The sequence below is a fragment of the Rana temporaria genome, chromosome 2, assembly GCF_905171775.1.
Source record: "Rana temporaria chromosome 2, aRanTem1.1, whole genome shotgun sequence".
NCBI classification, from domain to species: Eukaryota; Metazoa; Chordata; class Amphibia; order Anura; family Ranidae; genus Rana; species Rana temporaria.
In genome coordinates this window covers 364,005,413-364,020,145 of record NC_053490.1, presented here as the reverse complement: position 1 = coordinate 364,020,145, position 14,733 = coordinate 364,005,413, and the positions used below count along the sequence as shown (strand labels likewise).

Sequence of the window (14,733 nt, the reverse complement as noted above, 5' to 3'; positions counted from 1 at the left end):
TTTACTGGGACATTGCAGCAGACAGATCGGACACTTTTTTGGGACCATTGACGTTTATATACAAGAATAACACGTGTTTAGGCTACATTGAACGTGGCAATTAGCACACCCTTTATTTTGCAGCAGCAGGAATCTGCATATTCTGTCCAGCACGACAGGTGTGTGTGAGAATAGACACTCTGCCCATACAAAACAATGACCTATAGTGATTGTGGCTGGATGCCACAATTTAAGCTGCAGGAAAACTGCTGCCCAGCACTAATTGCAGGTGCGAACGAACCCTTAAAGCAGTTGTATACCCGCTGACTTTTTTTTTTACACCTGTAAGGGAAAAGACATAATGAGCCATTATGCACCGCATACTAGCTCATTATGAAATACTTACCTTAGAACGCGGCGTTTGTGTCCCTCCCGGTCCATGCCGAGGCAGCTGACATTTCGCCTCCGCGTGTCTTCCGGGCGCTGCGAGTGGCTGGAGCAGCATGCGCCCAAAAGACTTCTTTCCGGCAAGGTCCGGTGTCTGCCGGGCCTTCAGCCAAGAATCCCCTGTGTGCATGCGCCGCTGCAGTCAGCGGCACATTGTGAGGGGAATATGGTTTACGGTTTGGGAGATTTTTTTTTACCTACAAGTAAGCCTTAGTATAGGCTTACCTGTAGGTAAAAGTAAAAACAACATCCAACATGCTGACAGTAAATAGTGTTTAAATACAAGCAGAGAAAGTTTGTTACGTTGTAGGAATTACAATTATTCCATGTTCATTTTACTTCAACAATACAGAGCGGAGAAGAGCTCAAACACGGACACACACTAAAGACCCGGTCAAATCAAACCTTTGCACAGAAGTTTCTGTTCTACCCGTTATAGATAGATAGGAAAATTAGCGCTTGTTTAACCACTTAAGCCCCGGACCATTATGCAGGTAAAGGACCAGTCCTTTTTGCGATTCGCCACTGTGTCGCTTTAACCGAGAATTGCGCGGACGTGGCTCCCAAACAAAATTGTTGTCCTTTTTTTCCCACAAATAGAGCTTTCTTTTGGTGGTATTTTATCACCTCTGCGGTTTTTATTTTTTGCGCTATAAACAAAAATATGACAGGGAACAGACGATCAGTGACAGGCTCACTAGGAAGCAGGGGAGAGGTTTGTTTACACTTACCTCTCCCTGTTCTTCAGCTCTATGACCCGATCGCGGGACACCGGCGGCAATCGTGTCACGTGGGCGCGGCCACGGTGCTCAGGACCAGGTTGCGAGCGCTCCACCACCACCCACGTATATCGGCGTGAGGCGGTCTTTAAGCGGTTAACCATCTCAATACAGGGCACTTTCACCCCCTTCCTTCAGTGTAAATGATTTGGTCTGTATGAAAGTAAGGGTCCTTTCCCATGGGTTTTGCTCAGTGGGGTAATCGATCCACGGATCCCCGCTGAGCAGGCGGATGACAGGTTAGTCTCCAGACCAGGGGAGTCTAAATCAATTTCATTGTGGGCCGCATCAGCATTATGATTGGCCTCAAAGGGCTGTAAGATTAGATGTCCAGCGCATCCCCTTCCCTTACATTAGATTTCAAGAGCCACCCCACCATCAGAAGTTGAGTCCCCCACTCCATCACAGTGCACACCCCCTTTCTTATGCTGCTGCTGAGAAGAAGATGAATGCATTGCCTGAAAGTACAGGGTCTGGAGGAGGGCTGGAGCTGCAGGAGAGGTGCGAGGGCCACATCAAATGGCCTGGAGGGCCGGATTCGGCCCACGGGCCTTGCGTTTGACACCTGTGCTCCAGACAGATGGAAAAATAGGTCTCCATCTGTCTGGATTTCACGGACAGGATCGGATATTGGCAGATGTCAGCAGACATCTGCCGTTCCACAGCGGTGAATGGAGTATCCGATATGGTCCACCTGAAAAACCGACAGGCAGACCTGATCGGAAAGCCCGTGTGAAAGGGGCCTTATAGAGTCTACAAGCTATAGTACCAATTAGAGGTCGACCAATAGATCAGCTGATATTTGGCCTTTAACCACTTGCTTACTGGGCACATAAACCCCCTTCGTTCCCAGGCGAAATCTCAGCGTCCGGCACTGCGTCGCTTTAACTGACAATTGCGCGGTCGTGCGACGTGGCTCCCAAACAAAATTGGCGTCCTTTTTTCCCCACAAATAGAGCTTTCTTTTGGTGGTATTTGATCACCTCTGCGGTTTTTATTTTTTGCGCTATAAACAAAAAAAGAGCAACAATTTAAAAAAAATACCAGTTACTCACCGGTAGCTGTTTTTCTATGAGTCTTACAGGACGGCACCTTGAGAGTAGACTGGCTTCACCTGACAGGAAACACAATCAAAAAGAGGTTTAAAAACCCCGCCCCTCCCCGTGCACCTCAGTTCGTGATAAAGTAACCACCATAAGAGCACGGGAACCAGTATATGAAAATACAAACCATACAAAGTCATCAGGGTGGGAAATAGGCCTGCCGTCCTGTAAGACTCATAGAAAAACAGCTACCGGTGAGTAACTGGTATTTTCTCGAGTCGTCTTCCAGGACGGCACCTTGAGAGATAAGCAAGTAACCCTCAGGCCTACCTTAGGGCGGGACCACTGCCTGCAGGACTCTTCTGCCAAACGTCAAGTCTTGGGGTGACAGGAGTTCCACTCGGTAGTGTTTTAGAAAGGTATTCTGGCTTGACCACGTTGCTGATCTACAGATTTGTTCCACTGAAACTCCTGCTCTCTCTGCCCAGGAGGTTGCTATAGATCTCGTGGAATGTGCCTTGACTTTAGGTACTGTTTTGCCAGCCTTACTGTATGCTACTGAAATTGCCTGTCTTATCCATCTAGATATAGAGGCTCTAGATGCTTGGCAACCCTTTTTCTTTCCTGAAAAATTGATTAGCAAGTGTGATGAGCGTCTGAACTCGCTCACCCTTTCTAAATAAATTAACAAACAGCGTCTTACATCCAAACAATGAAAGGTTTGTTCTCTTTCATTCTGTGGTTTTGCGCAAAAAGAAGGAAGTATAATTTCTTGTGACCTATGAAACTTCGTTGCCACCTTAGGTAGGTACAGGGGATCCTGACTTAGGACTACCCTGTCTTCAAATAAACGAAAATAAGGCTCTTTGATTGAGAGCGCTTGCATGTCTCCTATTCTTTTGGCCGTGGTGATGGCCAAAAGAAAGGAGAATTTAAATACTAACAGCCTAACCGGAATGCTGTCTATCGGTTCAAACGGAGGTTTGGATAGCTGATCTAGCACCAGGGAGAGGTCCCAAGGGGGAACTCTGGATATCTGTATAGGTGACAACCTATCCCTGGCCGTCAGGAACCTCTTAATAAGAGGATCCAGAGCCAGCCTCTTGTCTAAAAAGTAGGACAAGGCGGCAACCTGTACTCTTAGGGTTCTCGTAGCTAGACCTAGATCTACCCCTTTCTGAAGGAACTCCAAGATAACGGATATTTCGGGTAGTGGAGCTTGTCTTGCCGCGCACCAGCGTGAAAACACTCCCCAGGTCTTGGCATAGATCTTCCTGGTAACTACCTTACGACTCGCTAAGAGGGTATCTATTACCTTCTCTGAGCAACCCTTCCGCTGCAGGTTCCACCTCTCAAGTACCAGGCCGTCAGACTGAAAAAGCCTGGCTCTGGATGAAAGATCGGCCCCTGCCGGAGAAGGTCCACCCGGACCGGGAGAGGGAGGGGAGGAAGGACTGACCACTGTTCTAACATTGGAAACCAAGATCTTTTGGGCCACCAGGGAGCGATCAGAATCAGCTTCCCTTGTGAACGACTCAGTTTTTGCAATACCCTCGGGATCAGATTCAGAGGAGGAAAGGCATAGGCTAGGTAAAATGTCCAGGCCTGGGCCAACGCGTCCACACCTTCCGATCCCTGATCCCGGGAGAGGGAGAAGAACCTTTCTATCTTCTTGTTCCTCCTGTGAGCAAAGAGGTCTATTTCTGGGATGCCGAAATGATGACATACCCAATCGAAGACCTCCTGACTTAGTTCCCACTCTCCCTGGAGAATGGGTTGGCGGCTTAGAAAGTCCGCTTCTAGGTTTAGGACTCCCCTGATGTGAACTGCTGACAGGGAGCGAACCCTCTGTTCTGCCCAGCCTAGAATTTCTAGGGACAACCTTAGGAGCGAACGGGACTTGGTGCCTCCCTGATGGTTCAGGAACGCCACCGTGGTCGCGTTGTCGGAGAGAATTTGTATTTCCTGGTTCAGGATTCTCTCCTCGAACGCTTCCAAGGCTCTTCCGACCGCTGATAATTCTCGGAAGTTGGAAGACGACTCTCTTTGGTGTCGATCCCAGGAACCCTGGGCCTGTAGGCCCGCCATGTGGGCTCCCCATCCCCAGGAGCTGGCATCCGTGGTTATCCTGAGGGGGTTTGACTGGTTCCACTGAAGGCCTCTTCCCAAGTTCCGAGGAATGAGCCACCACTCTAGAGTGTTCTTTACCGACTCTGGAATGGAGACCCTGGAGTCTAGGGATGTTTCATTCCCGTCCCAGGAGGAGAGGAGGAAGGCCTGTAGTGGCCTGTAGTGAAGCTGGGCCCACGGAACTGCTGGGATGCATGAGGTCATAAGTCCCAACAATCTCATGATCTCCCTGAGTGAAATATCTGCTGTTCCCCTGACAGACCTGACCACTGAGATGAGTCTCTGGACCTTGTCTACTGGTAGGAGAAGCTTTTTCTCTAAGGAATCTATTAAGAATCCCAGATAGATCTTTCTCTGTTCTGGGAGGAGAGAAGATTTTTCTCTGTTTATAATCCATCCTAAGGATTCCAGTGTAGTCAGGACGGTGGTCAGGTCCGTGAGAAGAAGTGCTCGACTGGGATTGAACAGCAGCAGATCGTCGAGGTAGGGAACAAGGGAGATGCCCTTCAGATGTAGAAAGGCGACCACCTCTGCTAGCACCTTCGTGAAAACTCTTGGGCTGGAGGCAAGCCCAAAGGGAAGAGCAGTGAATTGCCAGTGTTGGATCCCCTGAGGGGAAACAATGGCGAATCTCAGGAATCTTTGATGGTCCTGGTAAATGGGGACATGGAGGTAGGCGTCCTTCAGGTCTATGGTTATCATAAATACCCCTTCCAAAAGAAGTCCTTTGAGACTGTAAATGTTCTCCATGCGGAACCTCTTGTAGAGGAGATAAGTATTCAGGGGTTTTAAGTTGATGATTAGACGGAATTTTCCCGAGGGTTTTGGTACTACGAAGATGTGAGAGTACACCCCCTGACCCTGTTGGTCTACCGGAACTGGGACTATGACCCCCTGTTGTGCCAGGTCTGACATATTCCCTAGAAGGCTTGCCGCTTTGAGGGGATTTTGGGGTAAATGAGTGAGGAGGAAAATTGGTGGGGGAAGATGGCGGAACTCCAATCTGTAGCCTTCCTTCACTATCTGCAAAATATGAGGACTCCGTGTTATGCTTTCCCAAGCTGGAAGAAATCGGGAGAGCCTTCCCCCGACTCTCGAGTCACTTGGAGTCTTTCCCAGCGGGTTTAGGATCAGGGAAAAGGATTCCCCCTTTTGGTTTATCCTTTCCTGTGATCCACCTCCTATTAAAGGCCGCTCTTCGGTCTGAAGGTCGGTTTTTATTCTGGGGGCCTCGAAAAAATCTCCTCCTATTTTGTTTAGGTTTGGGAGGGAACCGTTTACCCTTTTCTGAGGCCCTAGTTAGAGCCTGGTCTAAACCTGTCCCAAAGAGGAGGGATCCCTCAAAGGGCAGGGCACAGAGACGGGATTTGGAGGCCAAATCTCCTTCCCATGTTTTGAGCCATAGTGCCCTTCTTGAGGCGTTAATAAGAGCGCCCGTTTTAGCAGAGGCTCGAGCGGACTCAATTGATGCGTCTGCTAGATAAGCGACAGCGCTACCTATGACTCTAAGGGAATCTCGGATATCCTTAAACTTTGAAGTCTGCGGGATATGTTCCAACATCCTGGATAGCCAGGTATCCGTATTTCTGGCAATGCAGGATGAGGCCAGGGCGGGCCCAAGGGCTGCCGCATTAGCCTCCCAGGCCCTGCGAAGGGAGGTCTCTGCCCGTCTGTCTAGTGAATCTTTTAAATTCCCAGCATCCTCAAAGGAAAGGTCAGACTGTCTAGACAGTTGAGCTAGGGAAGCGTCTAGTTTAGGGACTTTGAAAAATTTGTTTTCTAGTTCCTCCTTAAAGGGACAGCGCCTTTTCCAGGTTTTGTACCTAAGTAACTTCTTTTCAGGTTCTGCCCACTCTCTTAGAACTAAGTCCTGAAGAGATTGGTGAACTGGGATAACCTTTGGCTGGGGTTTAGCCAAACCCTGGTACATCTTATCCTGTGCTGACACTAGTTCGGCCGGCTGCTGAATCCCCTCAGAGGTATAGATAGCCGCCAGTAAACCACCCATGTCATCCGCTGAAAAAATGAATTTGCCTGATCTAGCATCTTCATCCTCCTCATCTGTCTGGCTATCAATGAGACCTTCTTCCTGAGCCTCTGAATCCTCAGAGTCTGACAGAAGAACGTCCCTAGCCCTCAATAATTTCGGAGCCGAGGTGGATAAGCTTTCCTGTGAGGAGGGTCCAGCTGCTAGGGGATCAGGTCCTTTGGGTTTTAAGACTTCCTTAAACTCCTTTAATGTGGAAAGCATCTCTGACTGAACCGTCAGGAATTCTTTCATTATTAGCGAAGTTTCCTTTCCTGTGAGTTTTTGAATGCACTTGGCACACAAAAGCTTGGAATAATCTGTGGCTAGCTTAATGCTACAATTCCCACATCTTTTAGCTTTAGATGTATGTTTAGCAGAAACACTAGAAGCCTCCCCCTGGGCAATAACCTCTTCCCCTGAAAGTAAAAGACAGAGGCTTTAATCAAAAAGGGAGTAGGGGAAGGGAGGGGGGGTGTGTGGGGAATAAGGACCCAGTCCAAGTGCCCCAATGAGGTTTTTTAGAGGTAGACTCACCCCTGGTGGCTTCCTCTGCAGCAGTGGTTAGCTCACGCTCCATGGTACCGTCGAATCGGGCGCCACTCTCTCCCCTGCTGCGCTCCGTGTGTGTGTGTGCTAACGCCGATGGCGGCCGCCATTTTGGTGAAGACCGGAACCGGAAGTACGTCATCACCCTGCGCCGCCATCGATGCAGCGTCGAATGCTGGCTCCATCGAGAAACGAGCCTGGGAGAACAGCAGCCGATTCCACAGCACGGAGATGCATCTTTACCCGGCCCAGCAGGTAGGAAGACGCTCGGGAGAGAGGGATTCCAGCCACCTAGGTGTTCTGAGATAGCCACTATCCCAGATACACCTAGCCGGGGGGGGTTTCCAAACATGGTTTTTCCTTCAGCTCCCCCCCCCCCTTCAATACAGGGAGACCCTCTGGACAGGCAATAGCCTCACTGAGCTCAAGGCCTCCCAGGACCCATGGCTCACCTTCCAAGAGGGGGACCACCAGCCCCAGGCCTTAGGTCTTTTTGGAAAAACAAAAAAACGTTTCGCTGGGGGAAACACAATCATGAACTGAGGTGCACGGGGAGGGGCGGGGTTTTTAAACCTCTTTTTGATTGTGTTTCCTGTCAGGTGAAGCCAGTCTACTCTCAAGGTGCCGTCCTGGAAGACGACTCGAGAAAATATATATTTTTTTTACTTGTTGCTATAATAAATATCCCAATTTTTTTTTAAAAAACTATTTTTTTTCTCAGTTAAGGCCGATACGTATTTTTCGACGTATTTTTGTAAAAAAAAAAAAAAAAAAAATCGCAATAAGCGACTGGTTTGCGCAAAAGTTATAGCGCCTACAAAATGGGGAACAGAATTATGATTTTTTTTATTATTTATTTTTTTACTAGTAATGGCGGCGATCTGCGATTTTTATTGGGACTGGGATATTGCGGCGGACGTATCGGACACTTTTGACACAAATTTGGCGCCATTCACATTTATACGGCGATCAGTGCTATAAAAATGCACGAATTACTGTATAAATGTGACTGGCAGTGAAGGGGTTAACACTAGGGGGTGAGGAAGGGGTTAACTGTGTAGCCTGGGTGTGTTATAACTGTGTGGGGGGAGGGGGGTGACTGGGGGAGGGGACCGATGCTGTGTCTCTATGTACAAGAGACACAGATCGGTCTCCTCTCCTCTGACAGCACGTGGAGCTCTGTGTTTACACACAGAGCTCCACGTCCCTGCTGTCACCTGCCGTGTCACCGACGATCGCGTGTACCCGGCGGACATCGCGGCCGCCAGGTACACGCATCGGGTCTTCGGCGATGCGCCGGGACAGTTTTTACCCGCCGCGCGCCACCCAGTGGCGCGCGCGGGTAATGCACATAAAGGCCGTTTTTAAACGGCCACTTGGCACTTGAGAGCCGCGCTGCGGACGTATTTCGTCTATAGCGCGGATCTCAAGTGGTTAAGAAATCAGCATTGCCCGATTATTTTTCAAATGTGTCCGATTAACACTGACCGCATCAAAAAGAGCTGCACAATTAATCATTAAAAAACGCAATCTCGATTCAACACCCCCTCACAATGTCTATTGCAGAGTTTCCCGTTTCTTTCATGCAACAAGTGTAGAGACTTCTCTGCTCACTTTGGCAGTCTGCCAAGTTTTTAGGCTCCGTTCACACGAGGCAGACTCTGTTCCTACGGAGTCCGCCTGCTCCCGCCAGCTCAGCGGGAGATCAGTCCACAGATCTCATGAATGACAAGCTCCTCTCTGCTCACTGAGCGGGGAAAGGCTTGTCGGGCACCGCTGTCTCCTATGAAGCGATCTGATGAAAACGGACAGCATGTTCGTTTTCATCAGATCTTACCCGATCCGCATGGACGGATGGGGACGTGCCCCCCATACATCAGTTTTTAGCAGGTCGGGTCGGATTTCAGCGGACATGTCTCCGCTGACATCAGACGCTCCATAGGGATGCATGGATCAGCCGTTCAGGTTCTGCCGTGAAAACTGACAGGCGGACCGAACGGTCCATCCGTGTGAATGAGGCCTTAACAACATTGTCTGTGCTAGTAGAGAAGTGGAAACATTGTAACTCTTCCTTCTTAGATCAAAGGGATACAACTTGTGTGTAAATGCAGGCAGTTTAACCACTTAAAGTCTAAACCTTTTTCCTGACACTTGTTTCTTACGAAGTTAAAAATGTGTATTTTTTGCTAGAAAATTACTGGGAACCAACAAACATTATATATGAGAGCTTGCTCAGGAATGGCAGCAGGCAGGTGTGAGTGCATCTGTACGCACAGTGAGGCAAAGGATTTTTGAGGATGGCCTAGTGTTATGGGCAGCAAGGAGGCAACTTTTCTCCATAAACAAACCATTAGGATAGATTGATATTCTGCAAAAGGTACAGGGACTAGACTTCTGCGGCCCGGGGGAAAGTCATTTTCTCTGATCAATCCCCTTTCCGATTGTTTGGGGCATCCGGTAAAAATAAAAGTGAGTGCTACCATCAGCCCTGTGTCATGCCAACAGTAAACACTCCTGAGACCATTCCTGTGTGGGGTTGCTTCTCAGCCAAGGAAATGGGCTCACTCACAATTTGCCTCAGAACACAGCAATGAATAAAGAACGGTACAAAAACATCCTTCGAGAGCAACTTCTCCCCAACCATCCAAAAACAGTTTGGTGAGGAAAAATGCCATTTCCAGCATGATGGAGCACCTTGTCATAAGGCTAAAGTGATAACGAAGTGGCTTGGGGAACAAAACAGGGACATTTTGGGTCCATGGCCGGGAAACGCCCCAGACCTTAATCCCATTGAGAACTTGTGGTCAATCCTCAAGCGGTGGGTGAACACAAAAAGAAAAATGCTGGCAAACTCCAAGCATTGATAATGCAAGAATGGGCTGCCATCAGTCATGATGTGGCCCAGGAGTTGATTGACAGCATGCAGTGCCGATCCTGACCTCCCTGGGGCCCTAAGCAAAATGAAATGTCACATTAAGGTTGAGAAGCCATTAAAGATTAGATAAGTTAAGAAACGGGGGTAGGGGGTGTTCTGCTGTCAGAAATGACATCTTACATTAAAGTGAGAAGCGGGGGGTGCCGTCTTCTTACCTCTTCTCCCATGCAGCCAGCGAGTTGAGAGGTAGGATGAGGGTCCGAAAATGACTTCTCACCAGGTCGGGCCTCTAGTAATTTGGGGGGCCCTCTGCAGCTTTGCGGGGCCCTAAACAGCTTGCATATGGAGCCTATAGGGCGGATCGGCCCTGACAGCATGCCAGGGCAAACTGCAGAGGGCTTGAAAATTAAGATTTAACAATGCAAATATTGACTCTTTGCATAAACAATGCAATTGTCAATAAAAACCTTTGACACTTATGAAATGCATGTAATTATACTTCAGGATACCAAAGTAACATCTGACAAAAAGGATCTAAAAACACTAGGGGCCAGTATACACCATAGAAACGCAGTCTGGATGCTTTTCTGCATGCGCATTTCACACATTTTTGATGCAGACCAGTGCATTTTCCCCCTCTTTTTCTTAACCTTTAATAAGGACATGCGTTTGTGCATTTTTGATGCGTTGTACAGTGTTCCAGTACAGTCCAGTGCAGGAACCATGTTCTACTCTGGTGTGAACTATGCAATTGAAAACCATATAACCTACGTTCCATGCTTTTTTTTTTTAAATGCAAAAAAAACGCACTGGACTGCATGTGGTGTGACCTGGCCCTGAAGCAGCAGACTTTGTGAAAATGTATATCATTCTCAAAACTTGTGGACAGGGCTGTACACTGGCTGTGTGGGACAACTCATCGTCCATGGATGCAAGTACATTAGGAACCAAGGGGTGGGGAGGGTGTAGGATGTTAGTTCATTTTTTCTAAAAAGGTAAACTAACCCTTTAAAAAACAAAGACGCGGCCTGTCAACTACCTTCTAAAAAGCAATCCACTGTGGATCGCTTCTCAGAGGGGTGGCAAGGGCTGCACTTCTTGGCTTTAAATCGTTGCTGCTCTTAGTTGGTCACATTAAGGCTCTTTCACATGTGCATCATCAATTCAGTCACTATATATATATATATATATATATATATATATATATATATATATATATATATATATATATATATATATATAATAAAAATAAAAAATAAACTGTAGAGTGTGCCTAAAAGTCTCCATACATGAGGAAAATTAACATTTTAATAATATTTGTTAAATTTATTATACCTTCAGGTAACCTAAAAGAATGCTGCAGTTGTAAATAAAGGTACATTTAGCTACAATTTTGAATTTTCCCTTTGCACGGCGACTGTAGATTCAAATGACATCAGTTTGCACAGCGGTCTTCAGTTCAGTTTATATCCATTTATTTTTTTATTTATTTTTTAAATTGTTGCAGAAACCAGAGGTGACAAAAGTATAAACAAAAAATGTTTGCCTAAAACTGACATAAAGCCCAGGTTCACACTTGTGCAATGCAGGAATCGGCACGATTACAGCGCCGGTTTCAGCATCGCATCTCTCCCGCAAGCAGTTCACACTGCCCTCTGCGAATCGCTGCAGGTGTCAATACATTGTTAGGCTGCATTCACACCTGAGCGTAGGTCGTTCGGTCATTTTTTTTTCAGTGTTTTGTTGCGCATATTCATGCTTATTTGCGTGTTTGCATACAGCGTCATCCGACGTTTTTGTACTTGACGTTTTTTATTTTAGCCAATAGGAAAAATTATCATCTTTTCATCACTTGTTGCTATGTTGGTAGATTTTTTTTATCTTCTGCCTGGGTGAAATGTTCTATTGATTAAATCGACAAAACGCCCGTAGCAAACGCTCGTTGTCGCGCTAGTCGCTTGAATCGATCGTTTCCATTACTTTCTATGGGAAATGGAAACGCTCAAAAACGCCCAATACGCGTGACAAAAAAGGGTCCGGAACTTGTTTGAGCTTCAGGCGTTTTGGAGTGGAGATGTGAACCATCTCCATAGGGAAGGATTTTTTTTTTTCCCTCTAGCGTTTTTGAGCGCTTCAGGCGACAAAACGCTTAGGTGTGAATGCAGCCTTAAAGGGGTTGTAACGATAAAAGTTTTCACCTTAATGCATTCTATGCATTAAGGTGAAAAAACTTCCGACTATACCACCCACCTGTTATACTTACCTGACCCCTTTGAAAGTCCCATGCTCGGCCCCGACATCCTCTTCGCCGCTCAGCCTGACCGTTGATTGGCTGGAGCGGATGGATTGAAAGCAGCGCAGCCATTGGTTGGCACTGCTGCCAATCACGTCCAATGACGCGTCGAGGGGCGGGGCCGAGTGATACAGCCACTTGCTGTATCACGGGAGCGCGCCCGCAAGGACTCCACACAATGCAAGGGAGTTCGCATGAATGTGTGGAGTGAGGGAAGGACCAGAGACAGCCGCCGGGGGACCCCAGAAGACATGGATCGGGGCCACTCTGTGCAAAACGAGCTGCACAGACATCTTAAGCGCTCTGCCTCACAGTGCAGGGGTGCGAATCACATGTGAGGTTTGTGTTCACACAAATGTAAACCTAGGCTAAAGGGACAGTCAGCATTTGTTTACATCCATTAATATCCTTCAAAAATTAAAAAGGATGCAGTCTTGTTAAAAAAAAAAAAAGGGGGGGGGGGAGGACCTGAATGGAGACGATGTAAACCGATGATCATACCCCCCTATAGACATTGTGGTTCAGTCTTGATGCGTCTGAAAAACTGGCCGATGGATCTAGACTGAGGCCTGGTTGACATCTAGGCGGGTTACAGTTGATGCATTTTCCCAGTATGTCTTGCAGTATTTTTTTTCATACGCGGTTTTGACATGTTTTTAATGCGTTTGGATGGCGTCTGCTGTCTTATGGGAGAAATCATCAAAAATGCAGCAGAAAAACACATGCGTTCTTGATGCCGTTCTATTGAAGTCCATAAAACCAAAACCGCTGCAGAAAGCAAAACGCACCAGTGGAAAACACACAAATGTGAAGAGCCCCATAGGAAACCATGTTAAATGGACTGCAGTGCGTTTCTGCAAAACGCATAGGTGTGGGCCTGAACGCTGGTGTAAAAAAGCCCTGTCGGTTTCTGTGAACATGGTGCATCGGTCAGATCTTGGGCTGGATTTAATGTTTGGCGCAAGTCACATGATGTCAGTCCTTACTGAGGCGTAACGCACAAATTTCTTACCTCTCCTCCTAGTAACAAAAACGATTGACAATAACAAAACAAGCTTTAAAAAGGATTCAAATACACTTGAAGAAGCTGAGGTGTGACCCCAGCCTGACAGAAAAGAGATTCTCCCACGTCCCTGCACTGAATGCCGCCAAACGCCTGGGAGAGTATGTGCTGGGCACACAGCGAGAGGAGAAGGGTCAGGTCAGACCCCCTCATGTATACACACAGGTCTAGCCCCCCTCATGTATACACACAGGTCTAGCCCACCTCATGTATACACACAGGTCTAGCCCCCCTCATGTATACACACAGGTCTAGCCCCCTCATGTATACATACAGGTCAGACCCCCTCATGTATACACACAGGTCTAGCCCCCTCATGTATACATACAGGTCAGACCCCCTCATGTATACATACAGGTCAGACCCCCTCATGTATACACACAGGTCAGACCCCCTCATGTATACACACAGGTCTAGCCCCCTCATGTATACATACAGGTCAGACCCCCTCATGTATACATACAGGTCTAGCCCCCTCATGTATACATACAGGTCAGACCACCTCATGTATACACACAGGTCTAGCCCCCTCATGTATACACACAGGTCTAGCCCCCTCATGTATACACACAGGTCTAGCCCTCTCATGTATACACACAGGTCTAGCCCCCTCATGTATACACACAGGTCTAGCCCTCTCATGTATACATACAGGTCTAGCCCCCCTCATGTATACACACAGGTCAAGCCCCATACACGGGACTTGTACTCTGGCCATGGCGCTCCCATTCCATGCAGGGACATCACCCAGCTCTTCATTGTATTGTATTGTATTGTCTGCTCTCTCTCTCTCTCTCTCTCCCATAGCCCGCTCGGCTATCCTGATTCCATGTCTCTTCTCAGCACACTAAACGCGGCTTTTGTCATGCTTCGGCCGAATGTTTCTCTCCAAGTCATCCCGGATTGGCTATTTATGTTATTGCCATATACATGGGTGTTATTGGCTGTGCGGCTCAGGTCATGTATCTCCCTCCCCGTTGTGTTATTGGCTCTCTCCCCCGGTCCTACTCACCACTTCTCCCGGTCTCGGTTCTTCTCTCCGCTCTGATTGGTTCCAGAACCGAAACACGGAGCCCAATCAGCGCTTTAGACACAAAATGGCGGAAGGACAAAGGCGCCGAAAGGCTACTCCGACTACGCAAGCGCAGATAGCTACGCCCCAAAATGGCGCAAGCGCGACAAGAGCCTGCCGGACGACCCGCCCCCTAGTTCTCTTTTGCGCATGCGTGTTACGGTATTACTGCTGCAAAAAATCTATAATTGTATTCAGGGAGGCGGGGTGTTGTTGTTGTGTTACCGCCCTATGCAAAAAAAAACAAAAGTAGGCGATAGTAATAAATGTTTTGCAGGGTAGGATCGGAGCGATGTCATGGTTGTTATATTTTGGACGGGAGCCATTCTTGTGTGAAGAGTATAAATGACTGGTGGTGGGGAAATAAACCAGTGCTCTATGTGTGTGGCTTTGTGCCATTTACATTTGGTTTTCTTAGGTCCATATTCTAGGTGGCGGTAAATACAAAGAGATTTGCTATTATAATCAGAACTGTTG

General features: G+C 47.6%; 1 protein-coding gene across 4 annotated transcripts in view; it reads right to left on the bottom strand.

The window, feature by feature from the left end:
* The window catches only part of NFYA (nuclear transcription factor Y subunit alpha), a 39,863-nt gene extending 25,532 nt beyond the window's left edge, over positions 1-14,331 (bottom strand). For 2 of the 4 annotated variants that reach the window (XM_040337652.1, XM_040337655.1), the window contains exon 1: positions 14,197-14,331. The gene's annotated coding sequence lies outside the window, so the exon portion shown is untranslated. Of the gene's footprint in view, positions 1-13,864; positions 14,115-14,196 lie in introns of those variants that run through there. The other 2 variants (XM_040337656.1, XM_040337653.1) reach the window with 2 other exon arrangements.
* Positions 14,332-14,733: the final 402 nt, after the last annotated feature.